Genomic DNA, 12441 nt, shown 5'->3' on the forward strand with positions numbered 1-12441 from the left:
ACACATAGATGAGTCTGTCCCACCCATGGCACAGCCACATAGGAGAATCCCTTTCCATATGAGGGAAAAAGTAGAGAAGGAGTTACGTAAATTGGAAGACCAGGGTATTATTGAACGAGTAAAAGGGCCTACCCCTTGGGTTAGTCCAATAGTGGTGGTGCCAAAACCCAGAAACCCGGATGAAATTAGAATTTGCGTAGACATGCGACAACCTAATAAGGCAATTATCAGGGAAAGACACCCAAGTCCTACGATTGATGATATAATTGCAAAAGTGAATGGGTCCACTATATTCAGCAAGATAGATCTAAAGTCTGGTTACCACCAACTTCCGCTAGCCGAGGAATCGCGCTACATTACTACTTTCTCCACACATAATGGTTTATGGAGATATAAACGACTAAATTTCGGTATCTGTAGTGCCAGCAAAAAGTTTCAGCATATAGTTTCGGAAGTTATTTCCGACATCGAAGGGGCAATTAACATATCAGATGATATTTTTATATTTGGTCCCAATACAGAAATTCATGACAAATATTTACATGAGGTGCTAACACGTTTAAACAGTAGTGGCCTAACAGCAAATTTGGCGAAATGTGAATTCAACAAAGATCGCATGGAATTTTTCGGATTAATATTTTCAAAACACGGTGTTGAAGTAGACCCAAAGAAAGTAAAGGCGGTAACAGACATGAACGAGCCTAGCAACGTTACAGAGATCCAAAGTTTTCTAGGTATGACTAATTATTGCTCTCGGTTCATAAAAAATTATTCAACAATTACAGAACCATTGAGGCAATTAACACATAAAGGAGTTGACTTTATTTGGGGCAAAGAACATACATTAGCTTTCGAAACATTAAAGCAAGCCTTAGGAAATGCGCCTGTGATGGCATATTTCAATGTGCATCAAGAGACAGAATTAATTGTTGATGCATCCCCTGTCGGGTTAGGAGCGATGCGGGTACAATATTATACGAGCGACGATGGTAAGCGTATACCGCGCATTGTTAGCTATGGTACTCGCGCGCTCACAGCAGTTGAACAAAGATACAAAAGTCAGCTGGAGCGTGAAGCGTTGGCCATTATCTGGGCGTGCGAGCATTTTCATGTATATATTTATGGCACGCCCATAACTGTGGTCACAGACCACAAGCCGCTAGTTACTTTGTTTGGCAATGCCAATGCCAGTCTTCCGTTGAGATTAGAAAGTTGGGCGTTAAGGCTACTCCCATACAATCCCTCGATTGTATTTAGGAAGGGTAAAGATAATCCTGCGGATTACCTATCGCGTCACCCGGTATCCATAGAAACCAGCTCTCGCGAAGATCTTGTCTCTGAAGAATATGTAAATTTCATAGAGACCCACAGTATTCCTAAAGCGGTGACATTAGATGAATTGAAAACAGCGACCAAAGAGGATGCCACATTGCAGTCTCATATAGAGTTAATTTCATCACAGCAGTGGCACTTAATCAAAGTAAAATTTGCGAAATCAAAAACGGTAAATATTGATGAATTGTTGGCATTCCGTAAAATTGCAACCGAGTTAACAGTATCTAATAACAGACTTATCTTGAAAGGAACTAAGGTAATAATACCTAATGAATTAAGAACTCGTGTCATTAATCTCACGCATGAAGGTCACCAAGGCCAGGTAAAGACAAAAACGCTACTCCGAGAAAAGGTTTGGTTTCCGAATATTGACAGTATGGTAGCAAGCTTGTGTGATTCTTGTATTCCGTGCCTTAGCACATATGATGCAAAACCGCGTGAACCGTTGAAAATGACACAATTCCCAGATTCAAAGTGGTCTCACTTAGCGGCTGATTTTTATGGCCCATTGCCATCCTTCTTGTAGTCATAGATGAGTACTCAAGATTCCCGGAAGTCGAAATAATTAGGTCACTTGCAGCAAAGACTGTCATTCCGGTATTAGATAAACTATTTTCATTGCGAGGAATACCTGACAAGTTCAAAACTGATAACGGCCCACCATTCAATGGAGACGAATTTAAAGCTTTTGCGCGTGGTCTAGGGTTTAAACACCAAAGAATAACTCCATGTTGGCCAGAGGCCAATGGATGTGCAGAGCGATTCATGAAAACAATTGGCAAGGTGTGCAAATGCGCCCAAGTGGAAGGTAAATCATGGAAAAAAGAACTATACAAATTCTTACGCAACTATCGCGCCACTCCCCACACGTCGACTGGCATCCCGCCAGCAACGATAGCAAATGGTAAGCCGTTAAAAACTAAGCTTCCACAGATACCTGAGGTTGGTTGTATGCCAGAAGTGATACATGACAAATTACAACTCAATGATAAACAGTCAAAACAAAAAATGAAAACATATGCTGAAATTAAGCGAAACATAAAACCATCCAACATCCAAGTGGGTGATAAAGCATTAATCAAAAACTTATATATATTGTATAGTAAGTGAAAATGCACTACCAACTAGGGATACACATTCTCATGATTCTCGTCCAAAGAGGCGTATCACTCCACCTAACCGTTTAGACCTTTAATATAGGCTACTATACACAGGCAAAGAATTACTACACGATAAAACTCACGTGTAAAGTACTTTATGAGGTTTATTGTTCATCAAAAAAAAAAATAAAATAAATAAAAAAAAAAAATTTTAAAAATAAAATAAAAATACAACGTATATATCACTAAATGAAGTCTTTACTTGTTCTTACTTAACCAAATGTTTAAATCATAAATCACATATCATTTCAGTTAGTAATTTTTATACTGTAAATGTGAAGTCATTACTGTATAACATTGTTTTTTTTAAAGAGGAAGGAGTTGTAGTGATGTGACTACGTCACGATGTTGATCATATCATGTGACTAGAGCGGCCAGCGTGATTAGCTGCTGGAAGATATGCTAAGTAAAGACACACATAAAATGGACACTTGTTGTAGGGTCGTTATTTGGTATGATGTGTCAATTGAATTGGAGTATCGGATGATTTGTTGCAATCATCAATAAACAATATTAAAGTACACTAACATTTTAGTGAGTCAGGTAATACACTATTTAAATATAGGTATAATTAGTGACTAGGGATCTCACCAGCTAAAAAGCAGTGAGATTTTATGAGGCCTCATGGATACAGTTGATCCTGCTTAAGTAGAACCTTGTGTAGTAGGCCTACGAAACTCCTATACTGTATGTAACGGTGGATATGCTCTGGTGGATACGCTCTGGTGGATATGGTGGATACGCTTAGTATTTATGTTTAATTCTATTAAAGTGGTATATTTAATAATTTTAGGCCTAATTATTTGCTAATCATTATTGAATTATTGAATCATTGTACATTTGGTGGTTGCTCTGCATTGGACCTCACTTATTTCAAGTCCGACTGTTTAAATCTAGTGGGGTGCCCTCTAGTCTTACCCAGCATAGCCTTAGGACAGAACAGCCCGAGCGGCCCACCACACTGGGGTCAGAAGTGTTTCGTCAGATTGTGTTTCGTCAAATCTAAGAAAAAAAAATTGGGGGTCGGGTAGAGGTTGATGAGATTTGGGGGGAAAAAATTAACTACTACAACATTATTTTATTTTTTACTATCAATTTTCTTTTTTTTTTCTCGATTTTTCTTATGATACAGTGTACTGTGTAGTAATTTTAATGTTTAGAGCCTAAACAAAGGTGCAGTATTCCTAGATGTTGCAGTAAATAAAAAAAAATAAAAAAGCCAACCTTACTATTGACAACTACCCCTTTCCACATTTTAGACTCTTGCGAGGGTGCAGAAAGTTAATGGGAGTGAATTTGATTCAACGGAATGAAAACAGTAACAGAGCTGGGGAGTTTGTGAATGAAATTAATGCTATCTGTGAAAAAGCTAGGAGATATCTTGTGTCCTCTACATCTTGAAATGCGTTTTCAGTGCTCAGTGGTGGTTCTCAGGCAAGGAAAACTGGAAATGAGTAGGTGATCGTAATGGTTTGACTTGTAAAGGATGGTGCTCCGGTGTACTTCATTATTGCATTGAACGACATAGACAGTCGACGATGCATTTCAAAACAGAGATAAAGTAAGATGCCTATTAACAAATACACAAATGCTTTGGTGTCTGCTACTGCATATGGAGCGTCTGTGAATACAAAATTAAAAGTAGAAAGTTGAAATTTAAAAATTTGAAAGTAATCAAATGTTAAAATTGAAAGTTAAAACATTTTAAACCGTTGTTTTTTAACATTCAGGGTTTGGAATTTCTGATATGGTAAATTAGTTTAATTCTAATTTAATTAAATTTTTAATTTATTTCAAGAAAACCCGAAAGGACTTTGTGGAAGGAAATGTTTTCAACATCTGCATCAAGATTTGATGTTATGTCCTGTGCAATCGACAAGTTCACATCTCCGACTTACAATCCAAGGTCAACGTTAAAGATTGAATTCATGGGAGAGAAAGGTTCAGATCTGGGAGGGCCCAGAAAAGAGTTTTTGCGCCTTGCTCTACATAAGTCATGAGCAGACAACTGCCTTGAAATGACGAGTGATGAGTGCAATTTAAGGATAAAATGTTATTTTGTAGCAGGCATCATCACTGGTATAAAAAACATTAAGAATATCATTTATGAACAGTAAACCAAATATTGGTTATACATTGTGATGTTTTCTATATCACAAAAGTAAACCCGTAAGAACTTTGTGGAAGGAAATGTTTTCAAAATCTGCATCGAGATTTGATGTTATGTCCAGTGGACGCTCCTAGGTGTTACAAATACCTTACCAGACTTGCGAAGGTGTACCAGACGAAAAATTAAAGTGGTCAAACTACAGGAACGACTAGTCCAGAACACAATGCTACCAATCAGGCTTTAATAAGTCTACTTGATATAATCCAACTACATATGCCTAACAACGTAAAGTGCAGAATATGTGCAGTCAATATACTTTTCTAAAAAAATTGTTTGATCGAGCAAATACATAAAGTATCCAAGAATGTAAGAAAAGACTTTCTGGCAAAAATTAACTGGTTTTTTTTTATCATCGAGTTAATAATTCAAAATTAAAAGTTGAAATTTAAAAAGTTTAAAAGTAATCAAAAGTTAAAATCAAATCAAAAAGTTTATACGTCATGTCACACTTTTAAACCGTTGTTTTTTAACATTTGGGGTTTGGAATTTCTGCTATGGTAAATTAGTTTAAATTTAATTTTTTATTTAATTCAAGAAAACCTGAAAAGACTTTGTGGAAGGAAATGTTTGCATCATCTGCATCAAGATTTGTCCAGTGCAATCGACAAATTTATCTCTCTGACTTACAATCCAAGGTCAACGTTAAAGATTGATTTCATGGGAGAGAAAGATTCAGATCTGGGAGGGCCCAGAAAAGAGTTTTTGCACCTTGCTTTACATGAAGTCATGAGCAGACAACTGCCTTAAAATGATGAATGATGAGTGCAATCTACCGTAAGGATTAAATGTTATTTTGTAGCAGGCATCATCACTGGTGAAGGAACATTGAATATCATTTATAAACATTAAACCAAGTACTGGTCTACCATGTATTCCTGCATATAAAGTTCCAACAGTATGATAAATGGTACTTAATTACCAATTTTTAGACGTCCGGCCCATTACATTAGCGATGATTCAGACGTAAGCAATTCAGAAGAGAGAAACCTTCCTGTACCACCGCTACCTGGGCCGCCACAAAAGCGAGTAAAGAAAGATGATCTATTTAATAATGAAAGATAATGCTCATTCAAGCACAACTGACAGTTATGACTTCTCAAGTGAACAAATGGGTCGTGTCACCAGAAAAGGAGCTGTGAGTCGCAAAAGTAGTTTGTGTGTAAAATGATATACAAGACCGGAATAGGCGATTTTAGCCTAGGATATAAAAATTTCAATTCCAGTATATTTACGATGGATAACTGCAGAGTTTGGGCAAAACAAGCCCCAAATAACGCTAAAATACCCCAATGTTCAATCGAAACGTCTATGTCGTCCCATGTGTTTACTCGGCCATATTTGGTACCCATCGAAAGGTTATGAATTAACCCGTCACATAACACTGAATATTTATTAGATTTCTCAAAGAATAACCAATCACAGCAGGTTTTAACTGAACAATTTACCCTACTAACCAACAACAAAGGACTGTTTCGCAAGTGCTGATTCATTAACTCCCCAAAATGGCAATCTGAGCTTGCGCAGTACCGTTGTTTACATGTTTTCTGCACACTGCACACGAGGTCGCCGATTGTAATTTTTGACGTTGAATATCTTGTAATTTCTGCTCGTTTTTACCGATTTTAGTGTTGATGCCACCATCAAGCTTTACCAAAGAAATGGCAGTCATATAGGGTGTAGAATTTGCAGAAACAATACTACGTGGAATTCCAGACCAACCGGTATACAGACTACAATATCCAAATGCTATAGCAATAAGACAATTAAGTAAAATACTGTTGGAAAAACATGAAGAAGTTGAATATAAGTATTTCTTTGAGAACACTGCAGGAAAGCTTTGGAGCTGTTTAGACAGTGGAATAAGCAAACATTTCTCAGTAGAGGCTGATAATGAAGTAATGAAGACATTTCATTTGGTAAAAACATGTACATTGGATATATGGCATCAGTTATTAACAAAACTTGATATACAATTCACCACAGTTCCTGCCAATATTTTACTCCATGAAGTTCTATTAGAGTTAATGAAACTGTTGATGTTTGAAAATAATAAGGGAAATGAAAATGAAAATGATGATACACCAAGTACTTTAACGTTAACAAAGGATGAGGAAGAAATCCTTCGTTATGCAGCTGGTTATGTGCCTCATGCATTATAGAAGCGATATCAGAAACTACCGCACAATGCAACAGCAGTTGCGTTCTCTACTGAGCTAGCAATTTGGAAGGTGCAAGAAGACATTCAGGCAACAAACTTTTATGGATACACTCATTCATGGATTAATAAGCAAAACCGGGGTGGTTTGTTTGTAGTGAATGATAAAGTGTTTCTTTTGTTTAGAGAAATGGAAGTAGAATTCAAGCATCATATTTCAGGCAAAACAAGAATTGTGTTTTCAATTCAATATTTCAACTTTAATTATATCATCATAAAAGATGATGACATAATTATTGTTGAAAAATCGAATCCCAACACAATGGCGTGCATTTTAATAAGTCCTTGGAGTATGCATTACTTTCTAAACTAAGTGTAAAGATTATGAATTTTGGGAAACACGAACATGTTTCTTTAACATTTGTAAATGCTATACTATCAGGCGAAGCATGAATAAACTTTCAATAAATACTTGATGTTTGTTTACACCTCCATGATGTAACTAGACATTGAAGGCCCATCGGTTGACCAATTAGCAGTGTGCTGAATTACCTCGAGGAAGCGGGATTCGCCGTTGGAAGCTCCAAGTAACACTTTCAAATTTTAACTTATAATTGGCACCTTCTAATTTACAAACCGGTTCTTTGTCATTATTTTAAGCAATAAGGTTCTAAGTAATCATACTTTTGTATTTTATGTTTACATTGGTGTCTCCATCAATATTTATTTGTTTAAAAAAATTATTTCAAAGGAGATCAAACCTGGGTTACATTTTGGGGGGGTCATCCGGGAAGAATTTATATTGTATTTCTGATAATCCAATTTTAATTATTTTTATTTCTGTATGCCATGACTGTAAATTTATAGTGTAGAATCTATGATTCGCTTTTGTTAATGCAGATTTTGATTTTATGATACTTGCATTTTGGTTTATATTTTATATTGCAGGTATATCTGTATACTGTTGTTATCTATTGAACATTGTTAAACAAATAATTTTTCATAGATAATCAAGTTACTATTCTACTACAGATTTATGATTTATATGTATATTGCTTTGATTATTGTCTTAACATTCTATATTTACGTTCTCTATTTTTTGGAGATTTTAGTCACAGAGTCCCTTAGTAATCCCACAGAAACCATAGCCCTGTCCCTGACGGACAAGTTCTGAGGCATCACTCGAGTATCCTGGCGCGATGATGTGGGGGATGATTTGACATTACTTTTGTGACTTTGACGAACCTATTTCCTTTTTGGAGCTGGACTCCTGCTTAACTTTAGACTTTGATATTTCTCCAACTACTTTTCAAGTAATTAAACTTGATGATAGTTCTATTGAGCAGAGCAAACGAGTTAGAATTAGCGATTTAAATACAAGCGGAGCTTTAGATGCCAAAAGTGTTTGTTGAAGTCTCTGTTTGACTGCAATAAGGAGAATAAACAACTGAAAAGGCAATTAGAGGAAAGTGAAAGAACGATAGAAGAATGGAAGTCAGAAACATGTAGTAAATATCATTTAAATATTACAGCTGATGAACTACGTTCAAGAGTAGCCGTTCAAGCCAAGTCACTTTCTGAAAGTAAGTCTCCTATCGACACCTTTGATTCCATGAAAGTCATTAAGTCTATCAATCCTGTGCTCTGGAACTTTCTTGTACGAATCAGTATAAGTAAAGAAGAGGTAAAGACAATGTATAATGATATTAGTTTCAGATGGGACAGTCATTACTTGACTACACATAAGTCATCAAGTTTGAACCAAACTAAACAGCTGAAGCGACTTAACCTAATTTGTTGCCTTTTGTTTTTACAGAATGATCAAGCTTATCTTCCTTTCCATATGTTAATTACAAACATTGTTGATAAGTTCACTCACTCCTCAGCCAAGTGTGCATCTTGTCACAGTTTGGTATATGTGTATCAAAAGATACTTTGCTCAGATACCAGAAATGGGTGGCAGAATTGGAGATGGCCAACAAACCATTTATTAATGATTCATTTACAATTATTTCCATAGATAACACAGATAAGAACTCACAATATGCAGCGGTTAGGTCATCGCAACAGTCACACAGATTTCATGGTACCTCAATTCAGGCTACTCAACCTTTGCCTAAGGTGACTAAAACACAGTTGACAACTGCAACCCTTCCTAAATCTGCGTAGGGCAGTATGGCCCCGCAGTCTCAACCCAGGAGAGGAAGGACGATTTGCATGTCAACAGTTTCAAGTTACCATAGTGGTAGCAGTAGTATGTTTAATCCCATTACCCCACAGAGAGGTAGCCATTTTAACCTCAAGATGGAAGACTTCTGCCTCACTGACGATGAAACTGCTTCTCTATCCTCACAGAACAACTTTCTTTTCCAGTATATGCTAACTAAAACGTCTGCAAATCTAACAAAATCAGATCTCTCCTTACCAGGTTTGAAAGCTGCATATTATGGTAATACCTCAGCAGACACAGAGCAGTCTGACATTCAATTTGTTGCAGTACTTCCTGAACCAGCTGACAGTAAGGAAACGATTAAAAACTCATTGTCTTTGCTCTATAGTAAGTTTGATATCGGAAATACTAAACAGGAATTGGTAGTTGCAGGAGATGGAAAAACGTATGACATCCGGATGAATTTGAAAAGGGAGTATGGTACTGGTCTTGACTGGATGCTGACCTACATAGGCGATTGGCATCTATTAAAGAACTGTCAGGCTCCAATTATGAAGGTGTATCGTGATGCAGGTCTTAAGGATTTACTACTGAAAGGTGGTTATCGTGGCGTAAAGCTTGCGTCAGTGGCAAATGCTAGTATTTTTGACACAACACATCATTTTCTCTTACAGGTTTGGGAAGCTCTTTACAGGTTTCAGGTTCAAGCTTTTCTTTAACGGAATTGCTGATGATGTACGAGAAGAGATAACTTTCAAAATTAATGATTGTATTTTGCTTTCAGTGAAAGAGGATACAGATTTTTTATCACATGTAGCTATAGAAGTACAATGACTTCTGATTTTCCTGCTTACAAGGAAATGTTTGATACATTTTGCAGGAGGTCGTGCGAGAATAATGCAACATTTAGGTTCTGGCATAACTTTATCCATCGTGATATGTTTCACTATATAGGTCTGTATCTTTTACACTCAGGAATGCTTGTGTTCTACAGATTGCACCACTCTTTCATGCATTAGATAGGCACATGTACCTAAAGATCATTCATATTTCAGATCTAAAGAAATATCCCACACATGTTCTTGAGCATTTTTCCCAGGGTGCATTCACAGTTAGCATTACTGGTGACAATTGGTCATGTGTAGCTACTGATGAGGCTCACGGGATGGTGATCAACAAGAATGTAAAGATGGCTTTAAGCAGAAGAGATACCAAATAAGACAGTAATGACATTAACTTTCAATCCATAGATCCAGAATATAAGTTGCCACGCAATTGGCGTACATTTCTGGGAGTTCGAAGTGGAGTGCAGAATAAGAAGGCTATTGTTCAGTTGCGAGCTCCAAGGGGCGATAATTTGTATCTTTGTATTAACTCCTTATTAACATCATTTTCCACAGATCTTTCATTACAGGCACTTGGTGATATGCTTTGTAAGGTTCCAGAGTATTTACAAGTTTTGTTCATTTGTAGTGGTTGTGACTATGTTTCCTTCTTTAAAGGTCATTCAAAGAAGAAGTTTATGGAAGTGTTTTTCAGACACTGCAAGTTTATATCCGGAGGACTATTTCCTGGGTATCTTAGTCAGGTTCAACCGGATGTTCAGAATCTTGGGCTTCTAGCATTTTATAGGCTTGTTGGATGTGTTTATTTCCAGCAGCATTTGGCTGCTTTCAGTGTGGACACAGCCCAGGAGCTATTTTGTGGCTTAACCACTACATTGGACTCAAGTGACCTAGACACACACATCAGGTTTTTAAATGTTATCCGGGAAAGTATATTACATCGTATCACAAATGAAGACCAATGGATGCCAACAGTTGATGCCTTAAAGTACCATTGGTTGAGATCATGTTGGGTTGCTCTAGTCTGGTTGCAGGCAAGGGAAAATGTAGTAGTGATTCCTGATGTTATGAAGTATGGATGGAGCCAGACAGACCAAGGTAAGGTAGAAATAATATGGGATTGATGAAAATAGATTAAATATAAGTGAATCAGTTAGATACCTTAAAAATGGTTGCAAGTGCAAAACAGGCTGCAAAACTGGAAGATGCACCTGTAATAAACGCAAGAAGCAATGTGGCCCTGGCTGTTCTTGTTTAAATTGCAAGAACCTACCTGATGTAGATGATCTTGCCAGCAGTGATTCTGATGATACAGATTCTGACTGTAGTGAAGAGGTTAGTGATGATGTTTCTGTAGACAATTTGAGCGATGATAATGAGGACCTCGACTTCCAGTTACTTATTACATAAATTTATTATGTATTATTTAAAGGCAAATATTTGAAATCACCATTAGGAAACATAAGAAACGTCTGGTTATTGATAAGGCTGGTGTTAAGAAGAACATTTAATGGTTTTATGAGCCAATATAAATATAGTAAATTATTATTACTTATTGTAGTTTTCCGCAATAATTCACTTTCATCAAAATATACCAAAGCATACTATGTCTCTATTATTTATATAGATACATTATTCTATTATTGTAACCAAGTATGTTTCATTTTAGGGACATTAGTTTTGAAACTGCAAAGATGAAATCAGTCTTGAGCGAATGCAGACCAACGACAGTTACAAATGCGCAATTTCAACTACTTTAAATGGTGCTACAACAAGGATTCAACCACTGAACTCCAATATACTTCAAATGCCTTGGAATAGCCTCACCTATAGAAAAACAAAAACATGCTGAAAAAACAATTTAGCAGTGACATCAATTTAAATCAATATTTTATCGATTAGTATTAACTTTGCTTTGTTGCATTAATAGTCATATAAAATTATGTCTTAAAAGTATTCATACTTATTATTTGTCGAGTAAGTTTCTTTTGAATGCTTATTTATACCGGGATGATTCATTTGGATTGTTAACAGAAAGTGCTAAAACAAATAATATATATATATATATATATATATAGTGTTTCAAGTGTAGAAATCCAATACGTCTTTCTCATTTCTTTCAAAACCTATAAAAGGCCTATAACTTATATATGTTCTTTATTTTTTGTTATTTAAATGTGTATAGAAATATATGTCCTGGAAAGTAGGGTGGGGGGGGGGTTTGCACTACATTATAATTAGTGTAAATGCATGCATATTTTTATATTCTAGAAGAAGTATTATGAAAAAGCTTCAATATTTGTCTTTCCTGTACATACGTTATTTTCACAAAAGATTGTTTTCATTTTTAATCAAGCAATATGTTGATTTTATATGTTCCAAAACCTTGTGTATAGACCTAAATTAAACAAAGTATTTTATAGTGTTGAATTGTAGAAATCCAACCAATACATCTTTCTTTATTCCAATCTAAACCTACCTACAAAAAAATCCTATACCTGTACCATACTTTTATGCAGTGTTTTTATTTTTTTATTTATTGGAATGTTGAACCATATTTATAGAGATAAATGTTCTGGATGGGGAGTTTTTAGGAAGGGGGGTGG

At 36.0% G+C, this 12441-nt stretch overlaps 1 protein-coding gene across 3 annotated transcripts in view; it reads right to left on the reverse strand.

The window, feature by feature from the left end:
* The window catches only part of LOC117118148 (52 kDa repressor of the inhibitor of the protein kinase-like), a 38923-nt gene that overhangs the window by 4100 nt on the left and 22382 nt on the right, over window positions 1-12441 (reverse strand). Inside the window, exon 4 of one of the 3 annotated variants that reach the window (XR_004447011.1) lies at window positions 11109-11662. The exons of the other annotated variants lie outside the window; for them this stretch is intronic. The gene's annotated coding sequence lies outside the window, so the exon portion shown is untranslated. The remainder of the gene's footprint in view (window positions 1-11108; window positions 11663-12441) is intronic. 3 annotated transcript variants of the gene reach the window in all.

This window comes from Anneissia japonica, unplaced genomic scaffold (assembly GCF_011630105.1).
Source record: "Anneissia japonica isolate Jap-2015-1 unplaced genomic scaffold, ASM1163010v1 scaffold11779_len1430905_cov172, whole genome shotgun sequence".
Lineage (NCBI taxonomy): Eukaryota > Metazoa > Echinodermata > Crinoidea > Comatulida > Comatulidae > Anneissia > Anneissia japonica.